Consider the following 23,705-nt stretch of genomic DNA (forward strand, 5'->3'; position numbering starts at 1 on the left):
CTTTTAGTCTTGTTTATAAAAAAATATATATATCTTATTTTGTTTAAATTCACTGATCTGACTGAACTAACTTTATGAAATTAGTTCTCTCCTGTTATTGTCTCCCAAAGATCTGACTGTAATAAGTGAAAGACACGATACATTTGCAGCCTTATATTATGTAATGAATATGTAGGTGTAATATTGTTAAATATAAAGTTTTAAATTGTGCAATTTAGATTAAATATTATTATATTTTATATATATATTTATATATATATATATATATATATATATATATATATATATAATCATGCATGTTATTGTTAGGAATATGGGCTATTACAATTATAAATGTATATGCTAACAATCTTTTTTGTTTGTTTGTTTTTCAGACTGCAAGTTGGATCGCTGTCTGTCTTTTTTTGAGTTTACAAGTTACATTTGGATTAATAATGGAGGTTTCAGTAAACCATAGACTGAAACCAGTCATCTCTAAGGTCTGACACTCTTAAGTTATTTTCATGTTTATTTACATTTATTTGTAATATATTTGGGGGATGTTCCTGTAGTATCTCTTTAGTATGTATACTGTAAGTTGTTAGAATAATCAAAAAAGGCTCTATAAATAACCAGTGCCACAGAAAAGAAGTTAAGAAATTGAGTATTCCCATTTTAACCAGTAGATGGTGCTGTCTTTTTATTTATGAGGACCCCTGTAAATAGGAAGCTCAGTCTAAACCCTCCATATCATGGTTGCATAATTTCGAACCTCTTATGATAAAAGCCCATTTTTGCCACATTGTGTTGTGTATTTTGATTTATATTTACTTTGTTGCAAATTTTTTAACTGGTAATACAAATCTTGTATTTAAGTTCACACGCAGGGGTCTTGTATAACATTTATCTTATTCCATAGTGGTTATTTGGCCGTATTCCACTCCACTTGGTATTGTTTTCTTGAACACTTCATACCCCTTGGTCACTATAGAGCACTTCAGATGCCCTTGAGTTCCATCTGCTGGTAGAACATTTGTTTTAGAACTTCTTTCTAGAAATGTGCAACAATAGGCAGGACTCCAGGCACTACTTACTGTGCTGTTTTTATCCATATGTTATTTTGTTAAAACTTAAACATTTGAATTATGATAACATTTAGATTCTGACTGTTTTTGACCAATTATGCTTCTGCTTGAATAGGATTAATTTGGTGACGATGTACTAAATGCACGTCTAAATGTGGCGCCCCCTAATGTCATGACGCATTATGTCAGGAAGCTTGGCGCCTCTAGCGGCCAGTCAGAGTAGCGCGTCTCTCTCCCGCCACTGCGCCGCTCCGCTTCTTTCTGTTTGTCAGACTCGCAATCCGAGGGAGAGGAGCGAGCCGCCATTTTCCGAGCTCGTCGCTTCCCCCTCGAACGACAACAATAAAAAAACGGACGAAAACGTGGTTTTAACAGCCAAAATCGAACACGAAGACCTTTCGGAGAAGGAGAGAAGGGATTGCGCTCAAAGAACGACCGGAAAAGGGATACATTTCTCTGTTTTTACGTGGCTTTTGTCGGGGGCGATTGAAAAACAGCCGACTGGGCTCCTATAGCTCGACTGCCCCCGTTTCTTTCGCCCATTTCGTGATTCCTAAACGCAGCCTGGAGGAGTGGGAGGAGGAAGAGGAGGGGGGTTACCGAACACCGGAGCGCGCGAGAGGCCGGGGATTTTTCCACCTGAACGTGCAACAGTGGAATCTGCATCTGGATAATTGCTTCTGCCTGTCAGTTATTACTACTATATTTCTTAGGTGTGGGGATTTATTACATCAATTTCCCCCGGAATCGGCTCCTCATCACGTGGTAGGTTCCTCCTTTTCTCTTTGTTAGTTTATAACTCGGTGGCGTGAGGCAACTTCAGACATTTTTAACGCAATTATGCACTAAATCGACGTGCGGTGAAATAGTGCATGTCGAGGGCGCGTTAACTCTATAAATGCGGCTCAGATCGGACGCCTTTTGCTCTCGGTAGTTATTTTCCACGGTTTGTTCTGGTTAAACTCATAAAGTAGGCGGCGTTGAAAGTCAGACCATCAAGGTTGCAAAATCAGCCCGACTAGCACAGACATAATTATACGTGTCAACTTTACGAAAGCACGTAGTTGGTAATCACACATGAGACGAGTTCGTTCACTCAGAGGCTTTTGCCTTGAGTAGGTTAAACCCATGCAATATGCGCGTGTGTGATCATGGGTTGGGTGCGCAGTATATGTCTGTCTGCTGCATCTAGATCAGTAGGGTTTCGCCTGTGCTGTGCGAATCTTGTGCATTGCATTAAGATCTGTTATTGGATGTTGTCCCAGGCCTATGCATCACATGGATTTCCAGTAATACAGATTAATTATACAGTCAACGCGTACTGGCCCTTTAAGACGCACAGAAAATCTAATATATTTTAAAGAAAACAAATAGCACATACATTTGATTTCCGGGATCTGCTCAGTACTGAACATACGCATGTATGTGTAAAAATGATGCAATCGTTCGGTAAACAGTTACAACTTTTGCATTGAGACTGGACACGGGGAGTTTTCCATAACTAGCTGCATTACATAATATTTGGTTGTTTTTTCCCTCTTCCCCTTTGGTTTGCCCTCGCTCCGCTGAACCGGACTGACGTCGCGAGAGAATTTTTTTTTATAGAATCGTCTCTGTCCTCGCGCCATCGGCTGCGTCTCGAAACGTAGCGAAATAATGTCCAAAAATGCTGTTTTGGTAGGCAACACGCCAGCTTTCGAAACGCAGCCAGCGATTCTTAATGGCCTTCAGCTCGTCCTAGCCCATATTTTCCGTATAATAGGGGGTTTATTTATATTTAGCTCAGTATTTTGCCTGGTTGTGGACAGCAGATGGCTTTAGGTGTAATAGAACATTAACCTGCTCAACCTGTGGTTAGTTTAACGCGCTGTACTTTTCCATTATATAATGTGTTACGTTGCATATTTTTCGCAGCACACCATTGATCTCAGGTCTCAAATATAACAGGTTCCGCATGTGTACGTGATGTTTATGGTTTGAAGAGACATTCGTGATGTATTGTCCCTCATTAATGACATGTTTTTATTGTTATGCCTTTTGTACCGTGACATGTTTAGCCTTTTTTTTAAGACATTCAGATACATTATATATTGTCTGTCCCACAAGACATTGACTGTAATTTATTAAATGGGGGCCTGTTTGTCGTTCTGAAACCTTGTTGTTCCTAGATGGGGTTAAAACATGGTTGAAACAAAGACTTTCCTAGACCCAAACCTCCCCCCCTCGTCTGATAGATGGATACTGTATTGATCCTTAATGGTAAATGCCATGTCTCTCTCTTGTGCTGTTTGTTCCAGTTGCTCTCTTATTTCCTGGTTTTGAGGTCTTTTGTGTTCTGTACTGGAAAAGTCTGTTTTGGGTTAAACTAGCTCTTTATTACATTGACTGCACAGCAAATGCATTGAATTGTTAAAGTCTGTCTGTGGGATATTTTAAGAGTCTCCAGGGGTCAACATATGATTATGAGCTGTTGTGTACTTTTCGTTCCATCCAGATTTATCATTGTCCTACATCCCCTCCTTACAGGAAGAGCTGTTACGTAACACATCAATACCATTGACTTAGTGCTTTAATTTTTTTCAAGGCGGTGCAGTCATTTGGAAATCTCATCAACACTTTCTTTTCCTTTGCTTTGTATTTTTGGTGCATAAATAAGCACTTAATATGCTTTAGGTCAATTATTTGACCTTAAAGTCATTTAGACACTGTAGTGTTTTTATTTTTTTTAAGGTATTCATAAAAATCCTAATTTCTCTCTAGACATTCTTGATATACCTTTTGTGTGGGCCGCCACATTTCTCAGCTGTTGAGCTGCATGAAATAATTTTTGGCTCCCACACTGTTGAAGGCTGTCCAAGTGAATTTAAAGAGAATTGAATTATTGCTTTAAGGCATTTAAATCAATCTTCCTGTAATCCTTTTATGATCCATTTGAGTATTGATACCCTTGCAAGTCTGTGCAACTCATAGTCAATGTCAGTTTGAAGTATAAGTGTGTCACAAAAAGTACCTGTTTTTGTCTGACTCAAAAACCCCAAGGCCTGGCTTTATTTTAAACTTAAAAGGCTTAGCTTCTAACTTGTATCTGTTAAGTGTAATTTAAAGTTCTCCTTGGCAGGGCATTATATTGGCAGGACTTTGGAGGTTAAAAATGAAAAGTGAAAGAAAGTGCAAGCTACTGACAAACAGTGTCTGGAAACATCAAGGTTGTTTTTCTCTCTGGAAAGTTCAAGGCCGGGACTGAAGACATCCATTTGGCTGGGAGCAGAGAGAGGAGTCAGTCAGATTGTGAGACGGGACCACCTGTTTAATGTGTTTGGGAAAAACAACCTGACACGGTGGCCTGTATCCAGAGAAAACCTCTGTAGTTTTAGTCCAATTAACATGAATTCTCTGTTACAAGGGCAAGTGTGTCTGTTTTACAAACAACAGCAGTTTTTTTGTGCGCAAAGCTATTCACTTTAAGTCTTTTTAAATGAAATACTTTTTTTATTTCAGTCTTAAAGGGCTTCTGTAAGTAAATTCCCCCTGCTGGGAATACTTGAACCATATGGAAGAAATCAAAGCTTTCCAGACTCCATGAGAATGCCGAGTTGACCTTCTGCCTCTGAAGTCTCTGAAATTTCCTCCTTTTTTGTAGATTGATCTTCTGAAGAGAATGATAAACCACCACTGTTTATCAAACGAGCCGTGACAGTTGTTGAAAGTTGTTAGCTAAGGTTAGGCCGAACCTTGAATTTAAAGTTCACTTACCTCTCACAAGGGTAGTTGACATGAAAAACTTTAGGGAAATTGACATGTCCAAGTGGTGTGACATGCTGTAATCCATGTAAAGCTATTTTAAACAGCATTTTGCTTATTTTATAATGATAAAATGTATAGCTTTTATGAATTCATGCTATATGGAATATTTGTTTGAACTTTTACGACTTGGATATCACACCACAGGACAAATACTGCAAAAATGAAGGCAAAATATGCATTTTACCATTATAAATTCATATAAATTTTAACCTAAGATTCTCATGTGTGTTTTAAAATAGTTCAAGGACATGTGATGCGTCAACTTTCCACAAATAAAGGCCTTTTCATAAAGGCTTTCTCTCACACACACACACACACCTACATTTACACACTAAAAAGATAAGCTCTCATTCACACACTTCCTCCTCAGGCCAGACAGTGTGAGAACCATGATCTGGACTTATTACAACCACTTGAAATCAGTTTTGTTTAATTGATGTATTGATTATGAGTAGATGAGTAGAGGTTGTATTTTAATCAGTAGAATGTGATTGATCAATACCTACATTTTAATCATTTTGTGATGGATTTAAAAAATATATATTTATGTATAGATTGATTGATATTATCTTTAGATGTCCTGCAAGAGTAGTTGTCTAAGTACAAACTGTTACAGGATTATTTTTTAGTAAGCACCTTGTGTTTTCTCATAAGTCAGCACTGTGTGGCATAGGTTACACAAAAACATGACTGTTCTGAGATCTGTGTTGGTAGTGCTGTTGTGGCTTTAGGTAATTGTAATTACTCAACTGCATTGTGCTCAATATCCCCTGAGAAAATAAGAGTTGCTAGCTAGCGATGACATGCTTGTCTTTGGTATGTAAATAAGTGTCCAAATGGAAATTTGGGAAAATTGGGATTGTTTGAGAGGACCCAGGGAACTACTACTTTCTCTCCACCACTCAGGAGTCATTGAAATACATGTTTTTGACCTTCACACGTTTCAGGGAGTGTGAGAGGAGGAGGTTGTCACAGTCGACAAAGCAGATCGTTTGAAAACTTCCCTTGTGATAGGTTGAGGGCCCAGATTAGAGCCACAAAGATTAAAAAGACAAAAACAGGATAAGACCATTTATTCTAACATTTTTGTTGCTTTATTGAAAGGGACTAAAGTAAGGAACAACATTCTATATGTAGGCCTAGGCCTATTTAGGGTTGTATTTTGTGTATTCTTTTTGCACATCAACATACAGTGCAAGTCACTCCCATAAGCAACAATTTTCATGCTAGGCGACTAAATAATGTCTATCATTAGTATAAGTAGCCTATATCACATAGTATAAGTTCAGCACATATATATTTTCACTCGTCTTGAACACTCTGAGCGCTTGAGTTTCGCTCTCCGTCTTTAAAATGCACTATTACAATTCATCTCAATGGATGCGCTGCGTATTTGACGCACTGTAAACTGTCTTGTGAAGGCGCCTCACTAACCGTCGTTTAGCTGAGAGCCCCTAAATTATGTTCTTGGTTGTATTTTCCTGTCAAAACAGTTCATTTGGAATTATTCCGTGTTTAAAGGTGCTCTAAGTAATGTCACACGTTTTTTAGGCCAAAACATTTTGTGTCACATACAGCAAACATCTCCTCACCATCCGCTAGCTGCCTGTCCCCTGAACACACTGTAAAAAAAAAAAAGCGGTCTCTGTGGACACCCCAGGCTCAACAAACTGGGCTAACCCGCACCACTAAACATAACAAACTGTTCCAGCCAATAACCGACAAGAAGGATTTGGGGGTGGGGTTTGGGTTAGTGCGCAGATGAGGAGGAGGGAGGGTCTAGCTAGCCTCCGTTTTGTTTGACAATACTTTAAACGTCAACAAGAAGTGACGTCACCCAACATCACTTAGAGCACCTTTAATAACAAGCAGAAGCCTCTGCTGGTTTAACTTTGTGGGCAGAACTGATAACGCGTAAAACGTAAACGTGAGATACAGGTCAGCGGAACAACAAAAAGTGCAAGGTCTAAAGACGGTCAGATTTGCGATCATTAACACAAAACTGGTAAATTGGGGTATTGTTAAAAATGTAAGAAGGTAATATTCTTCTTTTATACAAAAAAATAAAAACTGTGATAATTGTAAATACTGTAAATATTGTAATTGCATGTTAGTTGAGGTGATCCTATTGTAGGTGCTGTATCTGTATTTTATATTGTGAATGAACTCATCAGTAAGAATGCTCATTGTCCACTGTATAAACCTGCTGTCACTTTGCCTCTGCGCAGGGACTACAGATGAAAATTAGCTTGCAGCTATCTCTGGTCTGTGTAACACATTTGTTGTGCAATGTCCCTGTCAAATAAATAAATAAATAAATAGAGATGCACTTTTTAAAAGTTGAATTTCTTTTAATTTGAGCACTGCGTTTCTAGAATGCCGTGTCGTGCAAGACACTGCAAAAGATGCGACACGCGAGCGCAACTGTTCAAGACTTCCGTCTAGCACGTTTACATTGAAAAACAATTGAAAAGTAGCGCGGTAGCATGGAAAAATGCATTCTATGTGAACGGCCCTTTCAGCAAATCAATTCGAATGAATGCAGACAACATGATTAATATTCATTATCCCAGCAGCTCATCAGACCTTATTGTCTTTTATATTGTTATTAGTATTAGAATCAGTAGTGCTATTATCTTATCAATATTGTATATGTATGTGTATATATATATATATATATATATATATATATATATATATATTAGTGTTGTCAAAAGACCCGGTACTTCGGTACCAAGTCGGTACTAATTTTTTTTAAACGTCACGGTACCAGGTTTTCTCAAACCCGGTACTTGATGCGCGTGCATGCCCGAAGCGCGTGCAGTTGCGTCCTCTTCATAAAAGCGCTGATGGCGATCGGCGGTGCTGCTGCTGATGTGGTGCTGATGTTTTTGCGCGTGCAGATACGTTATTTCAAATGGCGCGCGGCAAGCGCGCTCATAATAGAAGCGGCGCGCTCGCTTTTCCATGTGCGTTCATGGATGCATAGCAACGACAGACGCCACGGGAGTACAAACGCTTGTGCGAACTGCGCTCTCCATGACGACGAGGAAGTGTGACATAGGCCTAGTAATTGATTTCTAGCCCTTGCATTAGCTTTACTACTAGATATATTTATGGAGATGAGAAATAAAAAGCCGTCATTAATATCAGTCCGTCAGAAAAGCAGTTCTAGTCTTATTCTTGGCTGGATAACTCTTAGCAGGTTTAAAAAGCCCTTTTAAAGTTAAATATGAATACAGTTTTGGATTAAATAAAAGTATAGTCAAGTCAAATAAAACATATTTTATCTCCTGTATAGTTTGGTAATGCTACAATAAGATACCATTCATTAACATCACTTAATGCGTTATCTAACATAACACAATGAGTGAACAATATATTTTTACAACATTAATTAATGTTTGTGAATGTTATTTAATACAAAACACTTGATTGGTCATGTTTATTCACTTCATTCATTGTGCATTAAATAATGTTAACAGAAATAATGTTAACTTTTGATTTTAAAAATGTATTTTTAAATTAACCCCTAAAGGAGAATAATTGCGACAGTATATAACTATTGTTTTTTTTTGTTAGGTCATTTTATCTAATGTTATCTAACAAATGGAATCTTATTGTAAAGTGTTTTTAATACAGTTTGCATCTTTGTGATATACACTTTAATATAATTATGTAAATTTAATCTAAATTAAGCTTTGGTACCGAAATTGGTACCGAGAACCGTGGATTTTCACTGGTATCGGTACCGAATACTGAAATTTTGGTACCGTGACAACACTAATATATATATATATATAATTTTTTTTTTTTTTTTTTTTTTTTTTTACAGAAACACTGAATGACCAACATCTGCATTCATACATGGTTACCAATTTTAGTTCTAATTAGGCTATTGAAGTTCTATCATAAAAATAGTCAATCTAGTTGTTTTGCTTTCAGATCATATCACATATGAATGTATCTTAATGTAAAAAGCTGTGCCATTTTATGAAGATAAGATGGGGGTTGTTTTGAAATAAAAATAATAATAATAAACAAGGGTCAAACATTTCGTAACAGACATGCGTGTTTAGTTGAGCAATTCCATCAAAGAAATGGACAGTTTGACTGTAAAGCATTGAAATTAATATCAGTAAATAATGGTAACTTAAATAATATAATAAAGGTAAATATATATAAAAAAAGTAGTTTTATATTTCCACAAAGATGCGTGATATAGCCTACCGCTCTGCACTTTAAGAGGGATGTGGGACATGTATCTTCATGTTTTCTACTTGTTGTAAAAGGTCTGAAGAGCGAATTTTATCTTCCACAAAGGCAAGACATTTAAGCGATGTTTAATTTTGCTCTGCCAGAGAAAGCGAAAATAACTGGCATTAGATAATTACTGAATAGAATACTACAAAATAATACATTATCTGCCTCATTCTGTATAAGAAGCCACTTTAGATCCCAAATGAAAGTTATTTCAAACACTCGACTGACGTTATCAACAAGTTTGGAGTAAAAACATGTAGGCTAATGTTTGCTGCATTTTGCTTTTCAAATGCAATTGACTCAAACTCGCAGTGCTTGCAAAGATGGAGCAGAATTAACTGAGCTGATCGAGCCGCTCTGATCACACTGCCGCTCCTCAATATGAAACACGCTGTGCATATATTTATTAAGTAACATGTTAAAGCATTTGCCTTTTGATAGTTATTACCATATTGTGCATGCAAACATACTGATTGTCTGGTTAACAGAAGTCATTCTGTTTTGTATCAGTTCCAGAATCGACCTACTACAGCCTTGTCAATCCATACTGCACATATTTTCCTTTTCAGGAAAGGAAAGTCAGCAAGTTTGTGTACATCTTATTTGTCATTAAATTGCTGCTTATTTTTGCATTATATCCACTAGGGCTGTCATGATTCCTTGATTAAATTTGTGTACTCTATTTAAAAAAATTCTTGATTGCAATTTACCCATGTCGAGTAACCAGCAAAATACCGGAAGTGGCGGATTCCATGGAAGAGAATCCATGAACCGTATTATTAGACCGTTTTCTAAGGCTGTACTATGTATTAAAACCAATAAAACCAATTTAAAAACCATACTAAAGCATAGTGTTATTGTAAATTCACAAAGGCTGTGATTCAGTTACATAAATATATGCATTTTAATTATTTACATGCTTGTAGTTTACATGCGTCTCAGAGCAGGGGCCTGTACCATGATGGTAGTTGAACAAACTCAGGGTTGGTTTTCATTTATACTTCTGTGTCGTTGTCCGCGTTGACGTGCAATTTAGGGCTGCAACAACGAATCGATTACAAATTTCATTATCGATTCGTTGTGTCGCGCGACTATTGCGCCACTCAATAAGTGATTAAGAATAAGGAGATTTTTGAGTATAAATTAAAAAAAGTTGAGTCGAGCGCGGAGCAGAGCTGAGCTATAAGGCGCCGGACTGGACAAAAGCAAAGCGAACTCCGCGAGCGACATTGCGCGAGAGAGACCGAGTGTGTCAGAGAGTCCGCGAGCGAGACCTAGTGTTTTCTGCGCGCGAGAGAGGCCGAGTGTGTCTGAGCATTAGTAAATTGGTACATAGTAATATATCATTACTATATAAGAGGCGTGGAAGTTCGATAAATGGACAATAATATAAATAAAATCAACAATTAAATTATTACCACTGAATTAGCAGACTGTGATTTGAATCAGATAGACAGAAGATGAAAACACTTTCTTGTCTGTCCCAAGTAGCCTACCACTACAAGGGGAATATTTTTTCCACAATTTGCAGCACTGAATTTTTCAGTCTTTACTCTAAATGACTCAGAGAAACTTCACTATATGCTCGGAAAGGATGAGCTGCAAAATACCTTACACACCATACCAGGTGGTCAATCCATTGTATTTGTTTTTATTGTTTTTATTTTATATTGTATTTATATTTTATATACATTGTATTTATAATTAATATTAGGATAGACCAGAGATATTATCTATAATTATTATTATTGCTATTATTATTACCTATTATCCGACTGCGTGAGACTTGTCTTTTGTGTGCATGGGCTTGTCAAATAATGTCAAACATTTTGTTAAAGATTATAACAGCTTTAAAGTTTAAAATAAACAACTTACATGGCTGTTAGTACTCACTATCAAGCTAGCATATCGATACTGGTAAAGTTTAAAATATATTGAGTAGGGCTGTAATCAACCAAAGAAAATCTTGGTTGACTGAAATCCTGAAATTTTTGGCTAAAAATCGACTAAAAATTACGTTAGGAAAAAAACCCGTTAAATTAATTAGCTGCGAACTGTGCGCAGTACTTGGTAGCCTTGTTGATCGCCTAAATGAATTATAAATAAACATAAAAAACAAGTAGGCTATTTGCAGTATAATAAATAGTTTTTGACCTAATTATTTTGCACTTAAATGAGTCTGACACACAAGTCTGTCGGCTCTCACAGCGTTGCATCACTTGCACCTGCGCATTATCATAGCCTATGATTTCTGAAAATAGTACTGTTTTCAACTAGTGATATCATCACAATAACTTTTGAGGAATATACAACATAATTTAGACAATTGTTTTTGTCATATGTATTATAATAACTGACAGACACTATTATTTCAGCCGCTCTGTGCAGCTCGCACGAACATAGGAGCTCAGCTTCGCGGCTGAGACACGAATAGACTATTAACTTAAAGCTTTTACTCTTAAAAACAAAAGGCACGTCCACTTTAATAAAAAAATTATATTTATTAAACAAACCAGATCAAGAGCAGAAATTAAATAAAGTGCATAACTGAAAAATAAAGCATAGGCTCAAAACGAATACAAACAATGCAAATTTGCATTCGACTTTTTTCCCATTTTGTATTTAAAAAAAATGCTGCCACACTGCCGATGTCTTTGTTGACATGGTAGAAGAGGACTGACTATGAATTAAACGCTCTCACAATTAAATAATATTCAGCAAACCTTCTAGTAGCCTACTTTCTTCAATCTGTCTCCCCGGCTAATCCAAAAGAAGTGAAAGCGGGGGGGGGGGGGGGGGGGGGTCTGAAGAAAGACTGTTACCTGTGAAACAGGGGTGCTCTAAATGAACGTGGCAAAAAATCGACCAATCAGAATTTTGGTCGAGCCAGAGCGTATCGACCAATTAATCGACTAATCGACTGGGAGATTACAGCCCTAATATTGAGTTTGATTCGGTAACGAGCTAGTAACATAAGGCAAAGCTAAAAACAGGTTGCATTGATACACGTTTTCCCATTACCATCAGTTACACTGTGATGAAGGTGAATTTCGTGTAAGATTCATAACATATACGGTGTTTTGCATGTTAAGCCTGGAACACACCAAGCCGACGCAGACGAACTAGCGCTGATGAAAGCCGACTTGTCGCCTCGCGTCGGGGTAAAAAGCTGCACTTGAACACACCGAGAGAACTACAGCCGACTGTCAGCTAGAATGCGCGTTCTGCGCCTGCGTGTAAATGAGACAGCTGTCTATTTCTGCAGATATATTCGTCTATATTCGTCATTCAAAAAGGGAAACCGGCGCTGCCGGCTGCAGTTACACAAACCGTAAACAAAGCAGTGCGTGCTTACCGTTTTGAATATCAATCCTGCTAAACACTGTCTTTATTCCACTCCTCTCGTGTTAATATTGAAATATTCGCCAAGGAACACTCAGATAAGATGACATATCATTAGAACAGCCTTCTACCTGTACCGTTTTGACTTTGCTCGCTATTTTGCTATTATTCTCGTGCACTGACTCGGTCACTAAGCTGAACAGCCAATCAGAGTTCCCTCTTTCACCGACGGCCCGACGCCGATTCAACATGTCGAATCGGCCGTTACAAAGCCGACGAGGACCAATTTCAGCCGACGGTGCGGAACACACTGAGAAGATTTAGTCGGCCGACGCACGGAAACTGCCCGACGGCCGACCGTCGGCTTGGTGTGTTCCAGGCTTAAGAGCTTCCACAATGAAAGCACTGTTGGCTCTGATGAGGACTAACGTTACACTCCGGTGACAAGTAGCCTACCTTTCTACCTTACTAGTTCCTTTTTTTGCCTTGGCTGACTGTATATGCAGGTACTGGGAATTTTGACTGCTCTTTCTCTGCCATTATTGTGATTCTTCCTAGCTTCCGTGCCTCTCTCTGTGCCTCTTCCCCTCCTCGAGTCAAACGGGTTCTCGCATGTGGGCAGCTCTTGTAGCGGCAGGGATGGTAGCGAGGGAGAGTGACAGTCGCCCAGCCAATCATTTCATTCGTTCCGAATGGAAATAAGTAGCTGTGTTTATTGCGCCCTGAGAGGACTACAGACACTAGATTTTTATACTCTCTTTTTCAGAGTACTTACATTTTAATTATGTATTGGTAGCCTATGTAAAGAAAGTTTAAACAAATTTGGAAAAACATTTTTTTAGAAAAAAACTGCAGACCCTACCTTTTAAGAACAAAATTACCCCATTGAAAAATGCAATGAGTGAGCATACATTTAGGTGAGATAAATGTAATAAAAAAAAAAAAGTCTAAACTCCCCCCTCAAATAAAAAATCCCCCTCCATAAGAATCACCTAAGGGGGGATTTCCCCCCCATTTTCCAAAACGAAATTCAGGCCCTGGCCTGTCCAACGTGAGTGAAATGCCTGCGCTCAGCTGTCAATTATGTAAATCGCAATGGCAATGCGCTGGCGTTAGATTTTCCGAGGATACAAGTCACCAACTGTCAATCAATTAGGCCTACATTTCAGTGAAAATTAATAGCAGGTAATATGCAGCTTGTTATGTGTTTTGAAACCAGCGAAAATTGCAGGATAGTGTAGAACATGGATTTACACATCACATCACGCAGTGATGCGCTTCTGTGAACGGAGAAAACAATAAAACAAAAATATATAAAACTAATAAATAGGCCTATACGTGAAATATATTTCACTTAATTCATTGCAGATTACCAGGATAAGCGGAAGATGATGATGATGATGAATTGCAGATGAACAAAACAAAAGAAAACATTTTGCTGAGTTTCGGTTCATTGTGACGGGCTCCATATTTTACAAAAGCTTTACAGTTTTGAATCATGTCTTGCTTCTATCCGTATGATCATAAATTACGGAGTAACAGGTTCCTCAGAAGGACAAAAATTCCTGTGATCTCGCCGGCACCTCACACACTTCACAGCATATTCTAGTATTGCTAACACCGCAGCCTCTTCATTATCAAAATAAATTAGTCAACCAAACATATAGAAAGTTAACCAAACCATGTCCATGCTACAGAGGTAGCCCCTCGTTAAGGAACAAGCTCCTCGATTTGTCCTGGCTGGTCCTTCTCCTGCTCAGACTCGGAACCACCTGGTTCTCTCTCCCCTCGCTATGCTGTTATTCACATTTCTGCCTGCATCCCCTTGGCGGCGTGTAAGATTGCAGTCATCCAAATGATGAAAAAGTATTGCCGTAAACAATGTGTTTTGCGACACCACAAAATAAACGATAGAGCGTAATATGAAACGGTAGACTTTATTTCGTCCATCCGATATATATCGTCACAGCCCTAATGTATATTATTTTAAGTATTTTAACAGTGTTGTTCTATAAAACCATATGATTAGACCTGCTTGCTTTTTGATACTTTGTGAACCAAATTGTATTGTCTCATTGTTATTAGGGATGCACGATATATCGACCACATATCGATATCGGCTGATAAATGGTCATTTTTGATGTTATCGTTATCGATCCGATAAGAAAAATTTGGCCGATATTTCAAAGCCGATAGATAGTAGATTATTTACTTAAGTTGAGATATGCGCGCTGGTCGCCATGATGGTTTTGAATTATTCGAATCATTTCGAAAAGTAAGATAGTTCAGTGCAGCACATCTGTCACATAGGCTTCATAACATTATAATAAGAGCACGCCTGTAAAAGCATGTTGTGATATGTGTTCGCTAGTGTTTCAGCGCGACGAGCGCGTTGAGCGGTATGGAGTTAAGCCTTCATGACATGCACAGTCAGTTCGCTTGTGATAGGTTTATTTTGTGTGTGTGTGTATATATATATATCTGATTAGAATATAGGATGCGTTTGGTTGAGTTAAAGAATAATGCAGTAAAGCGCTTAATTGTACCGGTGATCATCTTTATCTTTAGCGTGCGCAGCTCAAACAGCAATGCACATTAATAACTATGATTGGGCCTGTCATATACATGCCATAATAATGAGAATACTATTGTAATAAAACATTGTGAATTCTCTGCCGTTTCTGCGCGTTGTTGTGGAAATAGCGCGTCCAGAACAGGGATTACACATTCTGACTGGCACAGTCAAGTTCGCTTGTGCATTCACGTCATTTGTACAGATATATGATAAGTCGTAATATTACGTTTATGTAATATAAATATCTGATTAATCTCATATAGGATGCGTTTCGTTGATTTGAACAACCTGCTAGAAAAGTTATTCAGTTTCCCAGTGCTCGTTCTCTTCAGCTTCAGCACGCGTGATCAAACAGCAATGCAAAACATTAAAAGCTATGATTAGTACTGTCATATCATTATAATCGTATACATTATTGTAATAAGTTGTAAATTCTTTGGGTTCAGTTGCATTCATCAGCAACCGTTGAGTTGATAAACCTTCTAGCTAGGGCTGTACTCAACCAAAGAAAATCTTGGTCGACTGAAGTCCTGAAATTTTCGACAAAAAATGACGGTAGAAAAAAAACCCACGTTCAATTAATTAGATGCGCACTGTGCGCAGTACTTGGTAGCCTTGTTGTCCGCCTAAATGAATTATAAATAAACATAAAAAACTAGTAGGATATTTGCAGTATATTAAATCGTTTTTGTACTTTTTGACATAATTATTTTGCACTGAAATGAGTCTGACCGTCTGACACTCGAGTCTGTCGGCTCTGACAGCGTTGCATCACGTGCACCTGCGCAATATCATAGCTTATGATTTCCGAAAATAGTACTATGTTGTCAACTAGTGATATCATCACAAGAACTGTTGAGGAATATGCAACATAATTTAGACAATTATTTTTGTCATATGTTATAATAATAAGTTATAACTGTAATTATATAACTATAATTTCACGGTTCATGTCCTCGCACCGAGCGAGGCTGAACATGAGCTCAGCTTCGCAGCTGAGACACGAATAGACTATTAACTTAAAGCTTTTACTCTTAATAAACACAAAAGGCACGTCAACTTTAATAAAAAAAGAATATTTATTAAACAAACCAGATCAAGAGCAGAAACGAAATAGTGCACAACTGAAAAATAAAGCATCCTAGGCTCAAAACTAACACAACCAACAGCACAGCGCAATTGCACATTAGGCTCAAAAAAAAAAAAAAAAAAAGTTAGGTTATAACTAGGGATGGGGCCGATCCGATCCAGTATCGGTATCGGGACCGATACCAGCGTAATTCACGTATCGGATTTTCCCGATCCAACCTGCGGAGATATCCGATATCCTTGAGTCATGTCTGCGCTTTAACGTTGTCTGCTGAAATGACTCCAAAAGTGATTCCCGCCGGCTAGTCTGCTAGCTGGCTGCAAACTGCGGAATGGATTTCCTGAACGGAGGCGCGGCTCAATGAGACACAGAGTTATGAGACACGCCACCGCTCAGGAAATCCATTCCGGAGTTTGCGGCCGCTGTGTGGAAATTCTTCACACTGGAAACACCGCAGAGCAAGACAGCAAAATGCAATGTTTGCAAAGCCGTAATTCAGAGCTCGTTGAAGCTCCCTCGCGTCGTACAACACAACGAATGCAATCAAACATTTAAAAAAGCACCACGTTACTGTGCGTTCACACCAAACGCGAATAGCGCGTCAAATTCGCGTCTGCCGCGTCTAGTTGGACGCTTGAATATTTTGAATCCATTCGCGCGCCCAGAGCGAAATTGACGCTCGTAAAAAGCAAAAGTTTGAAGCGAAATTGACGCGCGTCTGAGGCGAAATCCGCTTGTCTGTTTGCACATGGCTGATGCAGTGATGGAGTACTCGAGTCCTGGACTCGGACTCGAGTCCGACTCGAGTCCCTATTCTCTGGACTCGAGTCCGACTCGAGACTCTATTCTCAGGACTCGTGACTTGACTTGGACTCGCGGACTGATGACTCGTTCTTGGACTCGGACTCGAGGATATAAAATCGGACTTGAGCATTCATCAAATGAATGACGTTGGATGAAGTTTCTGACTAAATAGGATTTAAAATTTGATATAAGATGTTACACTTTTCCTGTTTTGGGCTCCAAGACCGGACGGGATCTCTTTTTTTCCTGCATATATGAACGAGCAGAGAGAAAGCTCCAGCCGCGCGCGCGCTCTCACCGTCTTCAAACAACACGAGCGGTGCTCCCTCCTCACGCATATTAATCAAAATCAATTGACACGATAGTAAAAGGTCGGAAGACCGAAGTTTCACGTAGATCATTCAGAGATTTTTTTCTCCTGAATTACCGCGAGGTGTGAATTGTGCTGAAAAAAAACAAAAAACGTTTGCCTTATCTTCTCTGAAAAGCGTTCCGCACATTCAGCTGACATTAGCCACAATTTCAATAAACGAAAAGACCTATCTAGTGATGAAATGTTTTCTGTGTTGACAAATCTTGTCCTGTCCTAAACTGCCGAGATAATCACACAAGGCGTGCCGTATAGGCTACACGTCCATTAATGACACGTCCGATTCGCGAACTAATGACTCCTTTGAACGATTCACTTTAATGAATGGTTAAAACAACTGACCATCTGTCCAACAACGAACTCACGAGACGTCTGAATCGGTGTATAACAAATCGGTAACACTTTACAATATGTTCCATTTATTAAACTCTAGTTAACTACATTAGTTAACATTTAGGCTACTATTAATAAACTGCACTTCTACAGCATTGTTAATGTTAATTTCAACATTTAGCCTACTAATAGCCTACATTATTGAAATCAAATTTTTTATTTATATTTATTTATATTGTATTTATTATTTATAATTGTCAACACAGTGGTGTCATTTTTGTTTAATGTAGACCCTCTTTTATAATTATATCAGCTCTTTAAAGGTGCCAGAGTAGAGAAATGTTGGCAGTCTTGAAATATAACACAGACTCAACCTTGATGACTCGACTCGGACTCGAACACTGGGGACTCGAGACTCGACTCGGACTCGAACTCAGGTAATGGTCTCTTCTTTGGTGACTCGGACTCGAACACGGGGACTCGAGACTTGACTCGGACTCGACAATTGGTGACTCGACTACAACACTGGGCTGATGTTGATCGAGCATTCATCGAGAGAGTTACAGCATCGGAGCGAGGATCACCCTTTAGATAGTGTGTGTGTGTGTAAGATGTTTACACTTGCACTTTTCTTATATTTCAAGACTCAAAATATTTGACATTTTGGGAATGTAATAAATATTGACATGACCTACAGTTGCATATTTGTTTTCAGAATGGGATTTTTCCTGTTAACAGGATTTACTGTTTTTCTGACTTCCTTTTCTGACCTTATACTTACCATACATGCATAAATATGTAGGCCTACATATCATACTTGCCTGTTGAGAGGAGTTTATTTCAGCATCATATAAAATAAACAATAATGATACTAAAAATATTAAAGCAAACACAGCTCTGGTATCGGAATAGTATCGGTATCGGCCGATATCCAAATTCAGGTATCGGGATCGGATCGGAAGTGAAAAAATGTGGATCGGTGCATCCCTAGTTATAACACTAAAACATTGAAATATGCAAATTCTGATATGTTCATATCCGATTGTTAAGTCTGACGTCACGCGTGACGTTTAGCCTTTTCCGGGTCCAAGCGCTCCTCTCGTCCAGAAATAACAATGGTGGAACCTGTAAATTTATTTACGATCACGTCCTTCTTAGTGAGGCACCCTTGGCGGTCGAAAAGGGTTTAAATTCCTTTAACACCAACAGAGTGGTTAGTGAAGCTCATCACTCAGGTGGCATAATTAAGGGTAGAGTCCAGTCATCAATGAAAAAGAAGATTTACGAGGTTGAAGTGAGTTAGCTCGGGACATGGGACACAGCACTGCGGCATTGTAAAAACACTCAGTAATAACCAAAACACTAGCGAAAGCGGTAGGTAGGTAGAGAGGACCTGGACTTTGGACCCGGAAAGAGTATTATCGGAGAGTGGTTACGTCACGACTTAAAAACCGAATAGCCTACTCAAAACAGACAGGGCAAGCTAACGCAGACGAGTGAGCTTACCACTTTTAGATGATATATGTCATGTTTGTCGTCGAGCTGTGGAAAACTGTTGCTTGCAAACTTTGCATTCGACCTTTTTCCTGTTATCAATTTTAACTAAATGCTGCCACACTGTCGATTTCTTTGTTGTTGACATGTTAGAAGAGGACTGACTATTAAACGCTCTCACAATTAAATAAATAATATTCAGCATCAAACCTTCTATAGTTATCGCTCTCTCTTGGGTTGGGCTAATGCAAAAAAGGTGAAAACAAGGGGGGTGTTCTGAAGACAGACTGTTACAGTGAAACAAGGGTACTCTGAAAACACCCCCATTAGCAGTTAGTGCTTTCCACCTGATGTAATGAGCGCGCCTCAGCGCGGCAAAACTGATGAAATAAACGCGGCAAAACTGATGAAATGAACGTGGCAAAAAATCGACCGATCAGAATTTTGGTCGAACCAGAACGTATCGACCAATTAATCGACTAATCGACTGGGACGGGACAGTACAGCCCTAATTCTAGCAAAGCGATTCAGTTTAACGTTCGTTCTCTTCAGCTTCAGCGCGCGCAGTTCAAACAGCAGTGATGTCATTTGAAACAGTAAGCCTAATATTAAAGATGTTTACTATTACTGTAAAATAAAAAATGTTTAAAAAAAATCAAAAAACATTGATGCATTATTATTAACTCATATTATTTTCATCAACAATATGGTTTTAATTCCATTTTCAAGGCGATTCCATTTTATTTATCCATGGCACATGCATTTTGTTGTAATATGCAGCCCAATGTTATCCAATGACATGTTTGCATTATTTGGGTATTTTATAAAAAAAAATGTGTTAGGCAATAGGCCTAGATTTTTTGGTAACACTTTACAATAAGGTCTCGTTTGTTAATGCATTAACTAACATGAACTAACAGAGAGCAATAGCCTTTGTTAATGTTAGTTAATAAAATATGTGTTCATGTTAGTTCACAGTGCATTAACTAAGGTCAACAGATACAACTTTAGATCTTAATTTATTATAAAATGTTGAGCTTAACATTAAGATTAATAAATGCTGTAGAAGTATTGTTCATTAATTGTTGGTTCATGCTAACTACTACTAACAAAATGAAAGCTTATTATAAGGTGTTACCATTTTTTAATAAAGAAAGTTGGCCATAGGAGTGTAACATTTATTTGAAAAGTTAAGGAATCTTACACTGGTTCAAACTAGGCTACTGTATTGTATATATGATTTATGTTGAGGTGTTTGGGACATTGGCTTTTAATGGTGAGCCTTTTGTTTATGTATTCAGACTATCAAAGTATATAAAAATTTGAATTTAGAGTTAATCGGCCAATATATCGGTATCGGCCAAAATTTTAATATTGGTGCATCCCTAATTGTTATTGTATGTATTTTTAAGTCATTTTAAAGGCTTAGGTCTTTGCGTAGGCCTATTTTTATTACCACTAAATGAATTACTCGATTGCAAAAATAATCGCTAGGGACGGCCCTAATATCCACCATATTGCATTATAGTTATTTGTATATTCCGCTCCTAATGCGCCTCCTGCTGGCTCCTCTTTGTAAACTGCATCATTTTGTGGGGCCTGCAAACCTGTATTAATGTAGGGGTGTGACGAGATCTCGTGTTACGAGATCTCGCGAGATTAAAACGCGACGAGATTTCTCGTCGAGGTGAAACTTTGTCTCGTGAGTTGTTGTGATGTCAGTGATGGAGCGTGAGGGTGAAATTAGTATTGAAGATGCCCCTGCCACTTTTAAATCATTTGTGTGCCGGGCCAATCACACACACACTCCGCACACACACACACACACACTGTCCCTCGCTCACTCACTCACGCACACACACACACGCGCGCGCTCACTCGCGCACGCAAACTCTCGCTCGCACTCAACCCGTCGTGGAGGACCGTTAAAATTAAACATGCTAGTCTTTCTGTCGTGATGTCCTGAAGCATCGCAGACGCGTAGGTTATCGCCCACTATGACACACTATACGAAATGAAACGATCGAATCTTGCGTCCCGACGCCCGTTGTCCGAATCTCCACGAAACGGATCGTGCCAAAATCGTGCTAAAATAGTGTAATCTGAACCAGGCAGGTACTAAACATTTGACCTATCGGGCAAAGAACCTATTAAAGCACTAAGACATGGGAACAGTATAGCTAACATTCACATATCACAAGTCATATCGACATCGCAATATTAAACAATGTAATCGCACATCGCAGCTTTTCCTCATATCGTGCAGCCCTAGTTACTGCACAAAGGTCTCAACTGCTGCCAGAAATCATCGACATGCTTATATTCTTGAAAAAGACCATGACCATAATCTTAGGCTGTTCTGTGTAGTTAATTTATCTCTTATTCATGCTTGAAGAAAAAATTTGTTTCTGTTTGAACTTGTAGTTTTGAGAGAGCAGTACTTTGATTATGGATACACACTTACTGTTTGCATTTAAAGTGTTATTTTAGTTAGATTTCTCATGTGAAATCGTACAGGGGAGAAGCCAGACGGTAGAGTTTATAGCAAAACATTTTGCAGTGTTTGCATGTCCTTTACTGCATAGAATTAATTAAAATAGAAGTAAAATAACATTCATTACAAGTTGATTTCAAAATGCACCTAAATTGTTTTGCATTTTGTGATTTTTCAGTTGAATAAAAGACTATTTTCCATTCATATATTTCATCATTGAGGATTTTTTAAAAATTGTGTAAAAATCTCGTCTTGTCTCGTTCTCGTGAACCCAATCTCGTGTCTCGTCTCGTCTCGTGGAGTAAGCGTCTCGTCACACCCCTACTAGTGTGGAATTTTTCTACAATATTCATTCATGACAGTAAAATAGTAGCCTGGCAAGCTAGACCTACATCAAGATGTTAGGTCTGGCAACGCAGGGCTCTAGAGTGCGACCAAATTTTGTAAGGGTGCGACTAAAATTTTTCCTAGGTCGCACCGGTGCACCTAACGTCCTCGCATCCGCTGCCTCTCCACGAACTAAGTGTTTGTTCTCCTTTGACGGAACTCACACACTCATGGGAACTCACACTCTTCTCTCACGCTTAATGAGTGATGACGGAGGACAGAATTAAACATTCAAACGTAGCCTGGTTACACTTAAGGTCTGTGATATTAGTCTGATTTTATTTTAGATTTTGGCTTCCAAAGATTATAAAAAATAATATATTGAGGTAAAACCATTAAAAACTATATCCGCATTCTATCTAGCGCAACTTCTTCCCTTCGCAGCATTACACTGTCATTTCTCCCTAAAACTCAAACCTAACGACAGAATCAGCACGATCGGTGATTGTTGTAAAATGCAGTCTAGCTACTGTTGCTAACTTGTGAGACGCGTTAAATAATTAAAAGAGCTATTAAAAGCACAAAATCTGCGCAAGAGATGTTGTTTGCAAGGCGGCACGCGCTCCGAAACCGAAACCGAGACAAGCAAATTATAGCCTACTTTGGGTTTAATGTGCGTGTCTAAACGATCAAATGTACACAAAAGTATGTCAAAATGACCGGCTTGGTAGCCTGGCAAGCCAGACCTACATCAAGATGTTAGGTCTGGAAACTCACCATAGACACGCTCACTCCGAGGGGCGGGATAAACGACTGTCTTTGAAATTCCCTCTGCACGCAATAGGACAGCGCTTCAACCAACCAGAGCGTTTTCCCAACAGCGGAGCTAGTTGATAGATTCAACTTTTGCCATATCTGGCCGGCAAAACGACGAACACATCTTCCTTTTTTTAAGAATGACTTAAGGGCCGTTCTTTGCTCTTTTCTCAAAGAAAAACTTAACTCCAAGTCCTCCAGAGTCGCGGACAAAGCCGATTCGAAAGGCTGTTCTCCAGCAGTAGCCGTCATTCTTTGTTTTCAAGTGGCAGGTAACCGTCGCAACTCTGTCGTCATATGTTAAGCCCGCCCGCCTACTCTATACGCGACGTGATTGGCCTGACCCAATTTAGGTTTTTGCAGCTCGAAAGTCTATGGAGAGTTGCTAGACTACCCTGGCTGCAAAATACATTTTGTTGCCGCTAGGGTGCGTCTAGATTTCTAGGCTACCGGCTTGGAGATTCACTAAAAACAGTTTATGTCTTAAATGGACGTAGTTATGGAAATAGTTGGAGGGACGTCCCGCGTGACGTCACGCCATTTGGAGCAGCCATCTTGACGGAATAGAAAATGCTAAACCGCTGGTGATAATACAGCTCGTCGCGAAATATTCATCTATTGACCCACCTTTGCGGTGATGATTGAAAAATCCTTCCCCGCTGGCGTCCAAATCAAAGAGTTGCTGACCCATCCGGACTCGTGATACCCATAGCCTGCTAAGCTTTTGTATGCTTTTAATTAAGCTCCGGTGTAGCGTGATGGGAAGTGAATAAGGTAGCTGTAAATGTCACCGAACTCAATGTCAGGAAGTTTTTCTACACATTTAATGCCTGTAAAAAGAACTTGTGGTGCTTCATATGGATCTATGATTCCTGATTATTTTATCTTCCTCTTGTATATTTCTTTTTATGATGACATGACGTGAAGAG

General features: G+C 38.8%; 1 protein-coding gene across 2 annotated transcripts in view; it reads left to right on the forward strand.

Annotated features, from left to right (window-relative positions):
* The first annotated feature begins 381 nt into the window (after positions 1-381).
* kansl1b (KAT8 regulatory NSL complex subunit 1b) overlaps positions 382-23,705 on the forward strand; it is a 95,862-nt gene continuing 72,538 nt past the window's right edge. The window contains exon 1 of one of the 2 annotated variants that reach the window (XM_082183873.1): positions 382-479. The gene's annotated coding sequence lies outside the window, so the exon portion shown is untranslated. Of the gene's footprint in view, positions 480-1,689; positions 1,830-23,705 lie in introns of those variants that run through there. The other variant, XM_082183872.1, reaches the window with a different exon arrangement.

Source organism: Leuciscus leuciscus (assembly GCF_965113295.1).
Source record: "Leuciscus leuciscus genome assembly, chromosome: 1".
Classification (NCBI taxonomy): Eukaryota; Metazoa; Chordata; class Actinopteri; order Cypriniformes; family Leuciscidae; genus Leuciscus; species Leuciscus leuciscus.